This window comes from Nicotiana tomentosiformis, chromosome 6, assembly GCF_000390325.3.
Source record: "Nicotiana tomentosiformis chromosome 6, ASM39032v3, whole genome shotgun sequence".
Taxonomy (NCBI): Eukaryota; Viridiplantae; Streptophyta; class Magnoliopsida; order Solanales; family Solanaceae; genus Nicotiana; species Nicotiana tomentosiformis.
In genome coordinates this window covers 13,184,483-13,199,451 of record NC_090817.1, presented here as the reverse complement: position 1 = coordinate 13,199,451, position 14,969 = coordinate 13,184,483, and the positions used below count along the sequence as shown (strand labels likewise).

At 37.7% G+C, this 14,969-nt stretch overlaps 1 non-coding gene across 1 annotated transcript; it reads right to left on the bottom strand.

Annotated features, from left to right (window-relative positions):
- Nucleotides 1–14,602: 14,602 nt before the first annotated feature.
- On the bottom strand, nucleotides 14,603–14,674 carry TRNAE-UUC (transfer RNA glutamic acid (anticodon UUC)). Its single transcript has one exon. It is a non-coding gene; the product is annotated as a tRNA-Glu (tRNA).
- Between the last annotated feature and the right edge of the window lie 295 nt (nucleotides 14,675–14,969).

The window sequence follows — 14,969 nt, the reverse complement described above, 5'->3', positions numbered from 1 at the left end:
GATCACCCGATGCTCAACCCGAACATACGCCCAAGTCTGAAATCATCATACAAATTTATTGGAACCTTTAAATCCCGATTCCAAAGTCATTTACTCAAAAGTCATACCTTACTCAATTTTTCCAACTTACAGCTTCCGAAATTAGAATTTTCTTTCCAAATCAACTCTGAACTTCTGGAAATTCAATTTCGATCACACGTACAAGTCATAATACCTGAAGTGAAGCTACTCAAGGCCTTAAACTGCTGAACGACGTACTAAAGCTCAAAATGACTAGTCGGGTCATTACAAGAAGTCTTTCTTTTTTTGGCACTAGGTGTGGGTACTTCCACATTCTCATATTCATCTTCAAGAACCAGGTTCATCACGTCAATTTGGACTACTCCACTTAGCTTATCAGCCTTTTTTCTTTTCTTTCCAAGTGACTTCTTGGTACTCTCAGTTAAGGCCCTTTTCACATAGGCCTCGCTCTGCTTCTTTTGGCTCCTTGTAGCTCTTCCTCTTGTGGGAGGAGTTACTACATATATAGAAGGATCATTCTTTCTCTTAGTGCCTCCCATGCCCTTTTCTGTTATATTTCCAACTTTACTCTTCTTCTTTTGATTGTAACTATCTGACACCTTTTGCAGATCGGGGCTCTTATCTATTTTAGCAAGAGAATGAACTGGTTCATGAACCCATTTCCTTATCCTAACCAGCCCATCTGCTGCACTTCTATCACCAGAACTATCACCTATCTCTTGTGATTCTATCCCCAAACTTTCATCTATAGTCTTCTCATTATCACTAATCTCTTCACTCAATACAATCATTGCTCCAGCTTCTTCAGTCAAACTAACAAGAGTGAGTGAAGGAGCTCCAACCACTCTTTATTCTCCCTTTACCCTCACATATACTTCAATATCCTCGCTCTTTTTTCATTTTTTATTTTTTATTTTTACCACCAATGTATTCAATAACAACATTTCCCTTTTCAATACTAGCCTTAGACCCAACCAAAATAAACCAATTCTCAAGATTTTTTGCAATTTTAAAACCAAACTCAGAGGTTACCTGTTCAATTTCAGAAGAAATTGGTTCTTCCCCCTTAGTCACAGACCGGAAAGAATCATAAGAATTTTATGATTCTTCTGCTTGATTGGCTTCTAGCTTCTCATTCAATTCTTGGCTTGTTCTCTGCTTGTTACAATTTTACGTGCAATTATTTTGATATGCCTTTTCTTAGGGGTTTGGGTGGTCGAAAGTGTGGGTGAAAGTTCTTTGGGTGGTGAGCAAAGGTTTTAAGAGTTTTTGGGATTCTCATGGGTGTTTTCCATTTGATTAGTTAAAACTTTTGAGAGAAATAAAGAGAGTTTTGAGGTTTTGGAGATTTTGATCTTTCGAAACAATTTGAGATAAGAGGGTAAGGCCAGATCAATATAAATATGGAAAAGGTTGAGTGTGTAACAACAACATTTTGGAGGTTAAAAGTCTTTTCATCTTGGTAGTTTCAGTTTGAAGAGGCGTCAGACTCTTCCCCAAAAATCTCGATAATTATGGCGCGTGGGTTTAGGGGTAAAACTTGTTCGTTTGTAACTGATTGGTTCAAAAGTAGTTTAGGATAAAGTGGGACTCTTTTTAGTTCATGATCCATATGCAGTTATTTCAAATTATGCGGAGTATAGAATACATACCTAATAAGCTCGATGAACCAGATTCTTCTGAATATTCTCTTGTTTAAGACTGATTTTTTCCAAGAAAATAAGGATAATATCATTAGATATCAGTGAGACATTTTAGCACATGGCACAAGAGTATACTAATAAAAGCATGAGACTGAGCAATATCTAATTTAATTATTCATAAAATTCACAAATTATCTAACCAATCATTGAGTTAGAATCAATTTCTTTTAGGTGATACTTAATCATCCCTAATTCTAACATGTTCTTTTCAAAGTGATCTCTGCTCAAAACTTTTGTAAAGATGTCACCTATTTTCTTATCAGTAGTATATAATTCCACAGTGATCAAATCCTTCTCAAAGTTGTCCCTCAAAAAGTGATGCATAACATTTATGTGCTTAGTTCTTTTGTGATGAATCGGGTTCTTGGTCATACTATTTGCACTGGTGTTGTCACAAAATATGTGGATACAACCTACATAAATTCTAAGGTCCATTATTTGTTGTTTGATCCATAACAATTGAGCACAACATGAGGCAGCAACCACATACTCAGCTTCAGCAGTAGACAAGGTCACAAAATTTTGCTTTTTGGTGGCCCAAGACACAAGACATGAGCCAAGAAAGTGTGCCATACGTGAAGTGCTCTTTCTATTCACAAGAAACCCTGCATAATCAGCATCAACATATCCCACTAAGTTAAAATTACTACCTTTTGGATATCATAGGCAGAGATCAGTGGTGTCTTTTGGTTATCTCAAGATCCTCTTGACAGCAGTCAAGTGAGACTCCTTTGAATTTTCCTGGAATCTATAACAAAGGCCTAAACTGAAAACAATATTAGGTCTACTAGCAGTGAGATATAACAAAGAGCCAATCATTTCGCTATACATCTTCTGATCAACGGATGAACCAGGTTCATCCATATCCAATTTTGTGGATATTGCAATATGAGTGTCAATTTCTTTGGATGTTCCTTCCTGGTTCTGTTGCTGAGGAATATGTTCATGGACAGGCTTCCACGTGATTTGAGGATTAGTTCCTCTTTGTTCAGTTTCCCCTGTCAGGTTGCCCTGGGTGGAAAGTCCTATTCCGTCATCTTTTTCTTCCTCTGGTGCAGCTTCAGCCAAGACTATGGTTTCATTTGAGTTTCTTACCAGCCCAATTGCTTCATCATCATGTTCCCGCCTCTCAGAAAGAATGTTAGTTTCATCAAAAACCATACGTACCCTTTCTTCTATACACATGGTTCTTTTGTTATAAATCTTATAAGCTTTATTATGTAAGAATATCCTAATAATACTCCCTCATCACTTTTGGGATCAAACTTACCTAGGGAGTCCTTTCCATTATTATGCATAAGGCACTTGCATCCAAATGCTCTAAGGTGGGATATATTTGGCTTTCTCCCTTTAAGTAACTCATAGGAAGTCTTCTCAACAAGAGGTCTAGTCATGAACCTATTTATGATATAACATGTAGTGTTCACAGCTTCTGCCCAGAAGCTATGAGGCAATTTACTAGCAAGTAACATATTCCTAGCGATTTCCTCCAAGGTCTTATTCTTTCTTTCAACTACTCCATTTTGTTGTGTAGTTCTAGGAGCAGAGAAATAATGATATATGCCATGCTCATCATAAAATTCAAAAAATTTAGCATAATCAGACCTAATTGATGCAAGTTGATTACCTAGTTGTTTCTGAGTTTTTCTAACAAATGAAGTCAAGATGTCAAATGCTCCATCTTTAGATGTTAAAAACAGTGTCCAAGTAAACCTAGAATAATCATCAACAAACACCATAACATATTTATTACCACCTATGCTCATTGTCCTCATTGGTCCACACAGGTCCATATGGACCAATTCCATCGACCTAGTAGTGCTTACCATTTTATTTCTTTTAAAAGAAGATCTTACATGTTTCCCTCTTGCACAAGCCATACAAACTATATCTTTCTTGAACTTAATGTTAGGCAGTCCTATCATCAAGTCCTTGGAGACTAGTTTATTATGTTGATTTAGACTAGCATGTCCAAGTCTCTTATGCCAAAGGAGGGGATCAATGTCCATGACACTCAAGTAAGTGAGATCATTATCTGAGAATGTGGACAGATCCACAATATATATTATTCACTCTTCTTCCCTCCAAGACTTTCTTTCCATTTTCAAAGGAGACATTACCTCCTTTAAAGGCCACAAGTTAAAAGGAACCTTTTTCTTATTTCCTGTCATGTGTTTTGAGCAACCACTTTCCATATATCATTTTTGGTTGCTCTCTCTCTCACTTGGACCTGCAAAAGAAAATCAGAAGTTAGTCTTAGGAGCTCAAACTAGCTTGGGTCCCTTTCTATGGGCAAATGGATAAATCAAATTTGTCTTTTCCCAACTTGGAAGCCTATTCTTCCCTAGAACAAAAGCTTTATTCCTTAGATTTGCCTTTTCTTTTGCTACACATTCACTCCTATAGTGTCCAGTATTACCACAGTGAGTGCAAATCCTGTTCTCAGAAAGTGTTAGGTACTCGCTTTTGGAATCCCATTTAGGTGCAGAGTTCCCAAAGCCAAGTCCATTTCTATTGCTACTATAGTGTTATTGTATCCATGAAAGTACATCAGAGGACTTGTTCCATTTACATGTTCTATCAATTTCATGCTAAACCTTAGCCAAGTCCTCATTCAAAGCTCTTACCTGTTCATCCCTTTTGTATAGTTCATATTTTACCTTTCCTAAATCTTCTTCTAATGTTAGTTGTATGACATTATCTATTTCTTTACCCGTGCCTAACTTCAATTTCAGATTATCAGATCTAAGTTCTAAAACAACTATGTCAAGTGCATGAACCTGGTTCTTCAAAACATTATTTTCTTTTTCAGTTTCACAAGCCCTAATTTCAAGGTTTTTGCACTTTACTTTTAAAAAGTTACACTCTTTTAACAACTGTTCTTTTTCAGAACTTATATTCTTATATTCATCAACTAAAGTTAGCAATAGTTCTAATAGTCTATCTTTAGAAAAGAATTTAATTTATCCTTTAGGGCCGAAAAACTTATCTTAGATTCTTCATCAGGTTCATCTTCAGACTCTCTAATTGCCATAAGAGCTCGTTCAACATTATCATCAGTGTCCTCATCTGAACTATCTTTCCACGTAGCAACCATTGCTTTGGGTGAACTTTTGTTGTAGCTCTTCTAGTCATGAACATGTTCCTTCTTTCAGATTTCTCCTTTTTCCACTCGATTTCCCACATAGGACTGTTCTTGATCATGTGGTTCTTTTAACCATATTTGAAGCATACATCAGTCATCTTCAAGTGATCTCTTCTCCTCTCCTTCCACAAAGAATAGTAGTGATTATTGAATAGTGGTAGCCTAGTGGTGGATTGCTCTTTACAGTTTTCAGGTAGTTCCCTCATCTTGATCTTTTCCTAAGGTATTAGCCTCTTCAAGGATAACCTGCTCTGATACCAATTGATTTTTTGTATTTCAATACAACACAAGAAAGGGGGGAGGGGGGTGATTTGTGTGGTGTCCAATTTTTTACATGCACAGATTATAGAAGGACTTGGTTCTTCTATGTGTTCCTTATACTACTTTTGCAGAATAATAAATACGAAAAGTAAAGAACACAAGTATTTTTACATGAAAAACACCTTGCTCAAAAGGTAAAAGAAATACGACCTACTACCAGTAGGATTTCCCCCAACACTTCACTAAATCACTGAGCCAAAAACAACACTAACAAAACTCTTTGTAAACCCAAGGATTACCTCTAACCCTTTGTGGCAACCAGCCTATAGTTGTTGCGACAACTTCAAGTTAACTCTAACTTGAATACAACACTCAGAGTACCTAGTAAAATTGCTTATAGATAAAGCTGAAAGGTACAACTCAAAAGCCCTACTACAATTATATAGGGTAAAATATGATATGACACGTGACTAACTAAAAGGAGGACACATGGAATTCAAGATGGAATGGTTGAGGACCGAACGCAGCCATTGCGCTTGTCACTGGAATGGATAACGTTCATAAAAGTGTATTAAATGCTCTGTGCCCGATAGTATTTACTAAGAAATATTCTACACTATTAAGAGTGATGGTCCGTTACAGAGAATTTGGCATTTATTCTCAACGTTACATCTCCATCAATGACCCTCATAATTGGCATTAAAGGAGGGCATGATCCTTGGACCTTTTTCCCTAGGCATAACTATAAATAGTGAGCTCGGTTACTATTATAAGGGACACGAAATCTATGGCAAGAACATATAAGATAGTCACAAGTAATGGCAATTTCTTTTATGCATAGCAAAATGCTTATGTAATTTTTGAAAATAGAAGGAATAAAATGAAATCCTTTTGCATTTATCTTGTTTCTTGTCTGAGCGATGAGTTGATTTTGTCATTTCAAAGTTAAACAAGTACTTCAAATGTTAGTTCCATAATGAACAGGAGACGTCCTCTTCAAGAGCACTGTAAACATAAGAGGGTCCTCTCTTATAAAAACCCCTACGTTAAAGGGTTGGTTCTGGAAGAATCAATGCCTGAAATCCAAAATGCCATCGGAAAAAAATAAATACACCCGAAGTTGCATATGAAAAGGATGAAAAAAGCAAACTTGCGCAAATATTCATATAAACCCTCACGTAAAAGGGAAACTTGCATAAATATTCATAGAAACCCTCACGTAAAAGGCAAACTTGCGCAAAATTTCACAAAAACCCTCACGTAAAAGGGATAATACTAGGAAGCAAAATTCTTTGAAGAAAAGGCATCTAAGACTACACATAGTAAAGCGCGAATTGAACAACATGCGCAGAATACTTGAGCAAATGAAAAAGTTAAAAGCTTGCATGGATATTCAAATGAAAGTAAGACTCAAAAGATATTTTGAACAAAAAGTATGTCTTTATTCACAAGAACGGGCCAAAACGTTACAATTAAAAAATGAGAAAAAAAGGAAAAGCTAAACTGCAAAGCCTCCGGGACCAGGAGGAAGAGAAGTATCTGCATTGCCGGATAGAGTAGTTGGTTCCACCGATGGCTCAGTGCTTTCCCCAATTTGTCCTTAGGCCTCATCGCCTTCCGATCCTTCTTCAGTTTTCGAAAATTCGGAACCGGAATCAGAAGAACATGGAGCATCAGAGTGCACCTGGAGTCCATTTTTTTGCAACCAACTCAAGCTCTCGGGCCTTAGCAATTTTGGCATCAACATCGATGATACCAGCTTTGGCCTCTTCCAAGGTTTTTCTCCTCATGCTATACATGGAATAAGTTTTCTCAATAATGAGGGAATCCTCTCAACGCGTAAGTTCTTAATTGAGTTGAGTGACATCGGCGGAAAGGTTTTCTCGGGCGGATCTAGCAGATTGGAGGCTGATAGTTGAGCTAAAAAAGCCTATTATGCTCAATAGTTTTCCTGTAGTTCTCTTGTAGCTGGGCATGTTTCACCTCCACAGCAGCAAGCTCTTCACTTTTGGAGTTCAATGTTGCCTCCAAGTTAATCATTCTTTCAGCGGAGGCAGCCTCGCGGTCGGCTGCAGTAAGAACGGCGTCCTGGACTTCTATCCATTTGGCCTTGGCCTCATCAAATCTAACCCTCAGCGGCCCAATTTCTTGGCTAAGGGTTACCACTTCTTTCTCTCTTTGCTACAGACGAGCCTCCAAGACAGCAGCCTCAGCAGCTCTGGTTTCCACTTTTGAGAGGCGAAGAACAGTCTTGTCCCGTTCCGCCAAAAGCTGATCCCGTTCAGAAGTAAGGTCTTCCTTCTCGTGAATCAACCTTTAAAGTCCCTCAGAAGAAAGAAAGTTGGCCTACAAAACAAGAAGTAAAGCTTAGAATACATGCATACTAAATTAGAAGAAGTGACAAAGGAAGAAAAGAACGTACCGTTGTGGCATTGTTCATGGCATTGTTCAACAAGCACTCTCCTGAGAGTGCCTGAATCTTTTCCTAGTCCTTTTCTGAAGCCAAAGGCTTCAGAGAGTCAACAAGCTCCACCGGCTGGGACAACAAGTTGCACCCGATAGAGACCGAAAGAGTGACGTTCCTCCTACTTTGTGGATCTTCAAAAGGGGCGGAATAATTTTACCCAAAATTCCCATGAACTGGGGACTGTGGAAGAGGAACACCTTCTTCATGGTCAAATGCGACCGATGGAGATGGTGTAGCAACCACTAGTGGAAGAGTAGTGGAGTTGATAGAAATGATGTAGCAGTTGCTGGTATTGGTGAAGGTGGGGATGAAGCTAATGGAGTTGAAGAGTGAGAAGAAGCTACATCCAATGTTGTGTTGGTTATTTGATACTCGCAACCAAAGACGGAAGGGACCCGGTGCTCAGCCTCGCAGCACCAGTTACAACAATTGGGGCCCAAAAGCGGGAGTTAGCATATTGTACTAAATCAGATTTCCCCCAAAGTGCTAAGACGTCGTCTTCAGTTGGTGAAACTATCTCAACAGGTTGAACATTCTACTGAGATGATGAGGATCGCCGCCTTCTGTGTAAAGAAGCTCCCTCATCAACAACTTCTTCATCATCATCAATTATCATGGTGTCTATGAACGGAAGGAAGACCAGTCATCATCACCACCAGAGATGACTCGGGGGTAGCAATCTTTGCCCTTTTATTCTTTTCCCCGTCCGCGGAGGAACGCCTTCTCTTTATTAGTTTATCCTTTGGCCGGGAACTCCGTAAAGAAATATTTGCACCCGAAACAAGCCCAGAGATTCCTATTCGAGTAAGTGCTTCCTGAAGCAGCCTCGTTGCATCAGCAAGATCTGCCAGAATGTCCTCCTCAGGGACAGCGACAGAGCCTACAAATAGACCTAATTCCATGAACAAAGTCAGAAGAGTTCAACCAAGTTCTCCATATACAAAAATAGAAGCAAGGTAAATTAGAGTTATCATGATTTTTGGCATTCCACCCGTACTTAAGGGCCAGTTCTTTCCACGAATGAGTTTTCGGCGTTGTGACGTCCAAAATCTTCTGAACCCACCAGTTCAAACCTTCCACCACCGGTGGGAGCCATCAAGTTGCTAAAACATGTGGAGGGTGAAGATATGATACGACCATAGAAGAATATACAGTAAGAGGAATATTATACAAAGAACTTACGAGTGCGGTTCCAAGCGACCGGAAAGGATGAAGTCGTTGTCAGAATAATGTCGTTGGTAGCAACTGCAACGAACCGTTCCATCCATCCATTATCGTTTTCATCATTCATGCTAGACAACAAAGCATGGTGGCCACGCTTGCAAAGGTTTATCATTCCCCCGCGGAAGGTTTATCATTGCAAAGGTTAGCTCCTCTCCAGTTTTTTGGCATAAGCGTCGGAGGCAGGCGATCATCCTCCACACAGAAGAACTTACATGTGCCAAACTTACCTGATAGCGAAGGAAAAACTCTGCAATCATGGAATCAAGCTCTCCGCTCAAAGAAAACGCACCCAAAGTACAGGGATACGTGAAAAAGTGTGTCAAACCTTCCTTGGGAAGTGTCACTCGCTACCGATCAGGAGCGATAATTTCCAACTCATTGCAGCGACAGTCCTCCTTCACAACAGGAATACTGGAAGGACAAATGGAAGATAGATACCTACTAACAGCCCATATACGAGGGTTAGCAGTAGGAAACTTCTCTTCAAAATCTTTCGAAGTACTAAGGCTTCTTGGGATGATGGAATCCACTGTTGGAGGAATGGAGTCCTCGGCTTTGTTCTTATTCTTTGAAGAACCACCACGTTTGAAAGAAGAAGCCATTGGAAGAGAAGAAGCTAAAGAGTTTGTGTTTGAAGAAAATTAGGAAAAGGATAGAAAACAAGGATGCAAATCAAAAACTCAAGTAATTGTGAAACGTAAAGGAAAATAAAGTTGCGTATAGGTGAAATTCTGGCGGCTAAATTCATGGCCATGATTACCTCGATAATCGGCAAAAGCTGTGTTGAATCATGGGATGACGCATGTTCATGGAATTAAATGCGGAGAGACGTGCATCTAATCAACTGTTAGAGGCCTTCAGAAGGAGTTATAGTAATTCCCTCCAAAAAGGTATTTTCTACCAACTTCCCGGTAACACAAAGTTATATTACTAGAAAGCAGGGGGACTATCTGTATAGGGTAAAATATGATATGACACGTGACTGACTAAAAGAAGGATACGTGGAATCCAGGATGAGATGGTTGAGGACCGAACGCAGCCATTGCGCTTGTCACCGGAACGGATAACGTTCATAAAAGTGTATTAAATGCTCTGCGCCCGATAGCATTTACCAAGAAATATTCTACAGCATTAAGAGCGACGGTCCATTACAGAGAATTTGTCATTTATACTCAACGTTACATCTCCATCAATGACCCTCGTAATTGGCATTAAAGAAGGGTATGATCCTAGGACCTTTTATTCTAGGCATAGCTATAAATAGTGAGCTCAGTTACTATTATAAGGGACATGAAATCTCTAGCAAGAACATATACTATATTTTATACAAAAGATTTAGATAATTTCACTCTTTTTGATCTCATCACTGCGGTATTTGGAAACCGTGCTCACGGAATCACTATCTTTACTATTTCACCTATATTCCAAGGCTAAGTATTTATAGAGTTAGTAAATAAGGATTAACTAGAGTTCTAATGCTTTACTCCTCCTTGGTAGAAGAGTTCTAGTCAACTTCGATATCTAACTATGCCTTTATTATAATGACCCAACAGGTCATTTTGACATTTAGAATCCCGTTCCCCTATTGACTGCTCAATTTATGCTTTATAATTATTAAGTGACTGGACGGGGTGGTTAGTCCGGGTCCGGTGAGGTTTTAGAATGGATTTGAACACATAGTTCTAAAGTTTAACTAAAGTTGAAAGATTGGCTGGATGTCGACCTATGTGTAAAAGACCCCAAAATAGAATTTTGATGATTCTAACAGCTCCGTATGGTAATTTTGGACTTATGAGTGTGTTCGAAATTTTATTTGGAAGTATGTAGTTAAATGAGGTTTGAAATGGCTAAAACATGAATTTAAGTTTGGGAGTTTGACCGGGGAGTTGAATTTTTGATATCAGGGTCGGAATCCAGTTTCGAAAATTTTTATAGCTCTGTTATGTCATTTATGACTTATGTGTAAAATTTAAGGTCAATCGGACTTGATTTGATAGGTTTCAGCATCGAATGTAGAAGTTGGAAATTTAAAGTTTCATTAAGCTTGAATTGGAGTATGATTCATGGTTTTAGTGTTGTTTGATATGATTTGAGGTTTCGACTAAGTTCGTATGATGTTTTAGGACTTGTTGGTGTATTTGATTGAGGTCCCGAGGGACTCGGGTGAGTTTCGAATGGCTAACAGATCAATTTTTGGATTTGGAGTTTGCTGAAATCTAGTGTATGGTTTCCTTCTACGCGGTCGCGTGAGAATGTTCGCGATCGCGTAGGCTTAATTGGGCAGCTGGAAATTTGTTCTATGCGATTGCGTGGAAACGTCCGCGATCGCGTAGGTTGGGCGAGCTATGCTATGCGAACGCGTGGCTAAGGCCGCGTTCACGAAGAGGAACGAAGGGGGGGGGGGAGCTGGGCCACGTGCTTAATGCTTCGCGATCGCGCGAGAAGGTTCGCGATCGCGTAGGTTTACGGAGTCAGTGGATCGTGATCGCGTGGGATTTTTCGCTATCGCGTAGGGTTATTTTTGGACAATAAAAATTTGTGCTACACGATCGCGTGAGAAGGTTCGCGATCGTGTAGAAGAAATCACTGGGAAGTGAGTTTAAGTTCTGAAAATGGTCCCATTTTCCATTATTACCGATTTGGAGCTCAGATTGAGGTGAATTTTGGGAGATTTTTAGAGAAAATAACGGGATAAGTGTTCTTAACTCAATATTGGTTAAATTACCCGAATCCATCACTGTTTTTATCATTTAATTGGTGAATTAAGTTGGAAAAGTTTGAAAGCTCTCTTGGATAAATTTGAGGATTTGAGGGCAGAATTGTTATCGAAATTTAGTAATTTTGGTATGGGTAAACTCATGGTTGAATGGGCGTTCACATTTCGTCATTTTCGTCGGATTCCGAGATGTGAGCCCTACGGATGATTTTTGAGTTAATTTCGGATTCCTATAATTTTTGGTGACTATATCGAATTATTTTGGCTAGATTCGAGCCATTCAGAGTTGGATAATCGAAAAAAGGCCTACTAGTGGATTAAATTAGAGCAAGTCAAGGTAAGTCTCTTGCCTAACCTTGTAAGGAGAAAATTACCCCTTAAGTAATTTAAATTAATAATTATTGCTAATTGTGGGGGCTTCGTATGCACGAACTGACGAGAGTCTGTACGTAGCTACTATTTATGCTAAAGTCCGGATAGTTTAGGACTCAAATCATGAATTACGTGTGTTAATTGTATCCTTTATTTAATTAAAGTATTTGAACTATACTGTAAATTGTTAGGAAAAATAGTAAAAGATACAAATCTCATATACTTGAATTTTTGTATAAATTAATTAATTGTTAAAAGAAATTGTACACCCTCTTGCATTAATCTCATAATATATATATATCCTCATTCCGGAGGTACATAAAAAAATGTCCTCTTTTCTTGTATATATCCTCATTCTGTAGGTACATAAGAAAATTTCCTCCTTTCTTGTGGAGCTGGCCGAACATCTCGGTAGTATAGATGCATCTATGGATCGCGCCGCACGTCCCTCGGCAGTGTACACAACACTCTGGATCGGGCCGTACGACCTCAGCAGAAATCGTGCCTAATAATAATAATGACACGATACCTTGATATTTTAATTACAGCTTGTGAAGTTAAATAAATGGGAAATTGTCATATTTGAAGGAATTTAATTATTTCGGTTGGTTAAGAAAAATTATTGTAAATTCTACAAATCATATTGATTTAAATATTTCTATTGTCATTTTATTTATTATATTTTACCCTTAGTGAGTGTCAAGGTCGACCTCTCGTCACTACCTCTTCGAGATTAGGTTTGATACTTATTGGGTACACGTTATTAACGTACTCATGCTACACTTGCTGCACTTTTGGTGCAGGACCTAAGACAGGTGATATAGTTGGACCTATCGGCGCGCATTCACGTTATCCAGAGGCTTAGTGATGAGCTGCCTTTCTGAGTCGTTCTGCAACAACTAGTGCCTCTTCTTGAAATTTTATCTGTCTATTTTATTTCTGACAGTATTTGAAATTTTTGTATAATCTACTAGATGCTCATACACTTATGAAATCAGGTCTTGACACACACACTAGTAGAATTTTTGGATTTAATTCTGTTTCGGTATTTTTTTTAATTTACCAGATCTTTTTATATTGTCTTAATTCTTGCAAGTTGTAAGAGTTTAATTACTCAGTTAATTTTTAAAGAGTTGAATATGTGTTTAAATCACTAGTTGGCTTGCCTAGCTGTAGTGTTGGGCGCCATCACGACCTATAGGTGAAATTGGGTCGTGACACTTATCTTGGATAGAGTTCTCTTCAAGTAAGGAGTCCCCATCCTTATCAAATATGCAATATTTCCGTTCAGGGATTGTCAGAAATAATCACTTATACTTATCCCTTTCAAGTGCATGCCTTTTGCTTGATTCTGTCCGTCACTTGTGTACATTGTCCATGGACCTGGGTCATGAATATGTTCTTTTGTAAATCATCAAAACCAAAACTGCTCAGGTAAACACATGTATTATAAAAGGATTTGTTTGGCATGCATATTGTTTGAATAAATCAACAAATCAGTGGTCGTTGTTAATTTGTTTAGCATGCATATTATTTTATTAATATTGTTTATTGTATGAAAAAATAACCGCTGAATTTGCATTCTATTCCTTAATTTTCTTCTGTTTTATCTCTTTAGTTTTTGGTTTCTACTACGAACTTGTACGCACTTCAGTTATTCATAAACATTTCTACGAAAAGAGTCATCATGCTTGAGTTTTTATTTTGTTCGTAATACAATTTTCTCTTTTGTTAGTTTTCACTTCTATGATAATCGTAACTAGTTTATATTTTTTTCGGGGGCGGAGTTAGAGTAGGGCTTATGGGTTCGACAATACCTAGTAGCTTTGGTCCAGACCGTCTATTTTTGTTAAATTATCCACTTAATATGTATATTATTTATTCGAAACATAGTAGACAGTCTTTTGTAGAATTCAGAACCCATAAACTCAAAATTCTATCTTCACCTCTGAATTTTCTTTTGTTTGTAATTTACAAAAGTTTAGATGAAAATGTAAGTATATAGTTGAATAAAGTGAACAATAATATGAATATGTTGCAGCAAAAAATAAATTCGTTTTCTTTTCCATATAAAAAAAAGAAAAGAAATACGATATGCCTTTTAAGTTGAGGATCCTTTGCAAGAGCTTTTTAGTCTGGATAAAACAAAATATGCAGAAATTTTCATTGAAGTATTATATACTCTATTAAAAGTATACTACACAGCAAATTTACAGAGCAATAACAAAATAAAAACGCATTTCAATTTCTCTTGTCCATTAATGAGCAAAAAGTCCATTATCATACTTACATATCAGTCCATTATAAATGTGGGAAGGAAGTAGTGATATAGTAAGAAAAGTAATTCTTCCTTCGCCATATTAAGAGCCCGATTGGACATAAAAAAAAAATCTTTTTTTCCTAAAAAATTTTACTTTTTTTCGAAATCAGCATTTGTTCATAAAATTTCCAATTTCCAATTGAAAAAGCATTTTGAAAATTTTCGAAAATTTGAAAAACTCCAAAAAGCAGTTTTTCAAAATTTTTCACTCAAACCACTCACAAAACTTCAAAAACAACCCAAAATTATATTCATGTCCAAAAACAATTCTAAATTTCAAATACTATTTTCACTTACAACTAAGTTTCTTTTTCTTTGGGTGCTAGAAAGTATTTATGAAATCGAAAAGGCTAAAAAACAAAAAGTGTTAAAATTCCGTTACCGGGAATCGAACCCGGGTCTCCTGGGTGAAAGCCAGATATCCTAACCGCTGGACGATAACGGATTTGTGATTGCAGAAGCCCAAGGAAAACATCTATTTGAGTAAAGGCTTTAAACTCGAACCGCTAACCTAAAGCAAGTGTTTTAGTGGACAAAGGAGCAATTAGGGGAAGATCATAAACACAAATCACCATTATGTAGATAAAAGATTGAAAATTTTAGAACATAAGGTGAAAAGTAATTCCAATTCTAAATAGAATATGTTATTTAAGTTTTACTGGTTGTGATTTGGGGAAGGAGTCAACGAGGGGGAGTTTTGATATTCAAGCGAAAAACTAATTCAGCTCCTGATATATTTG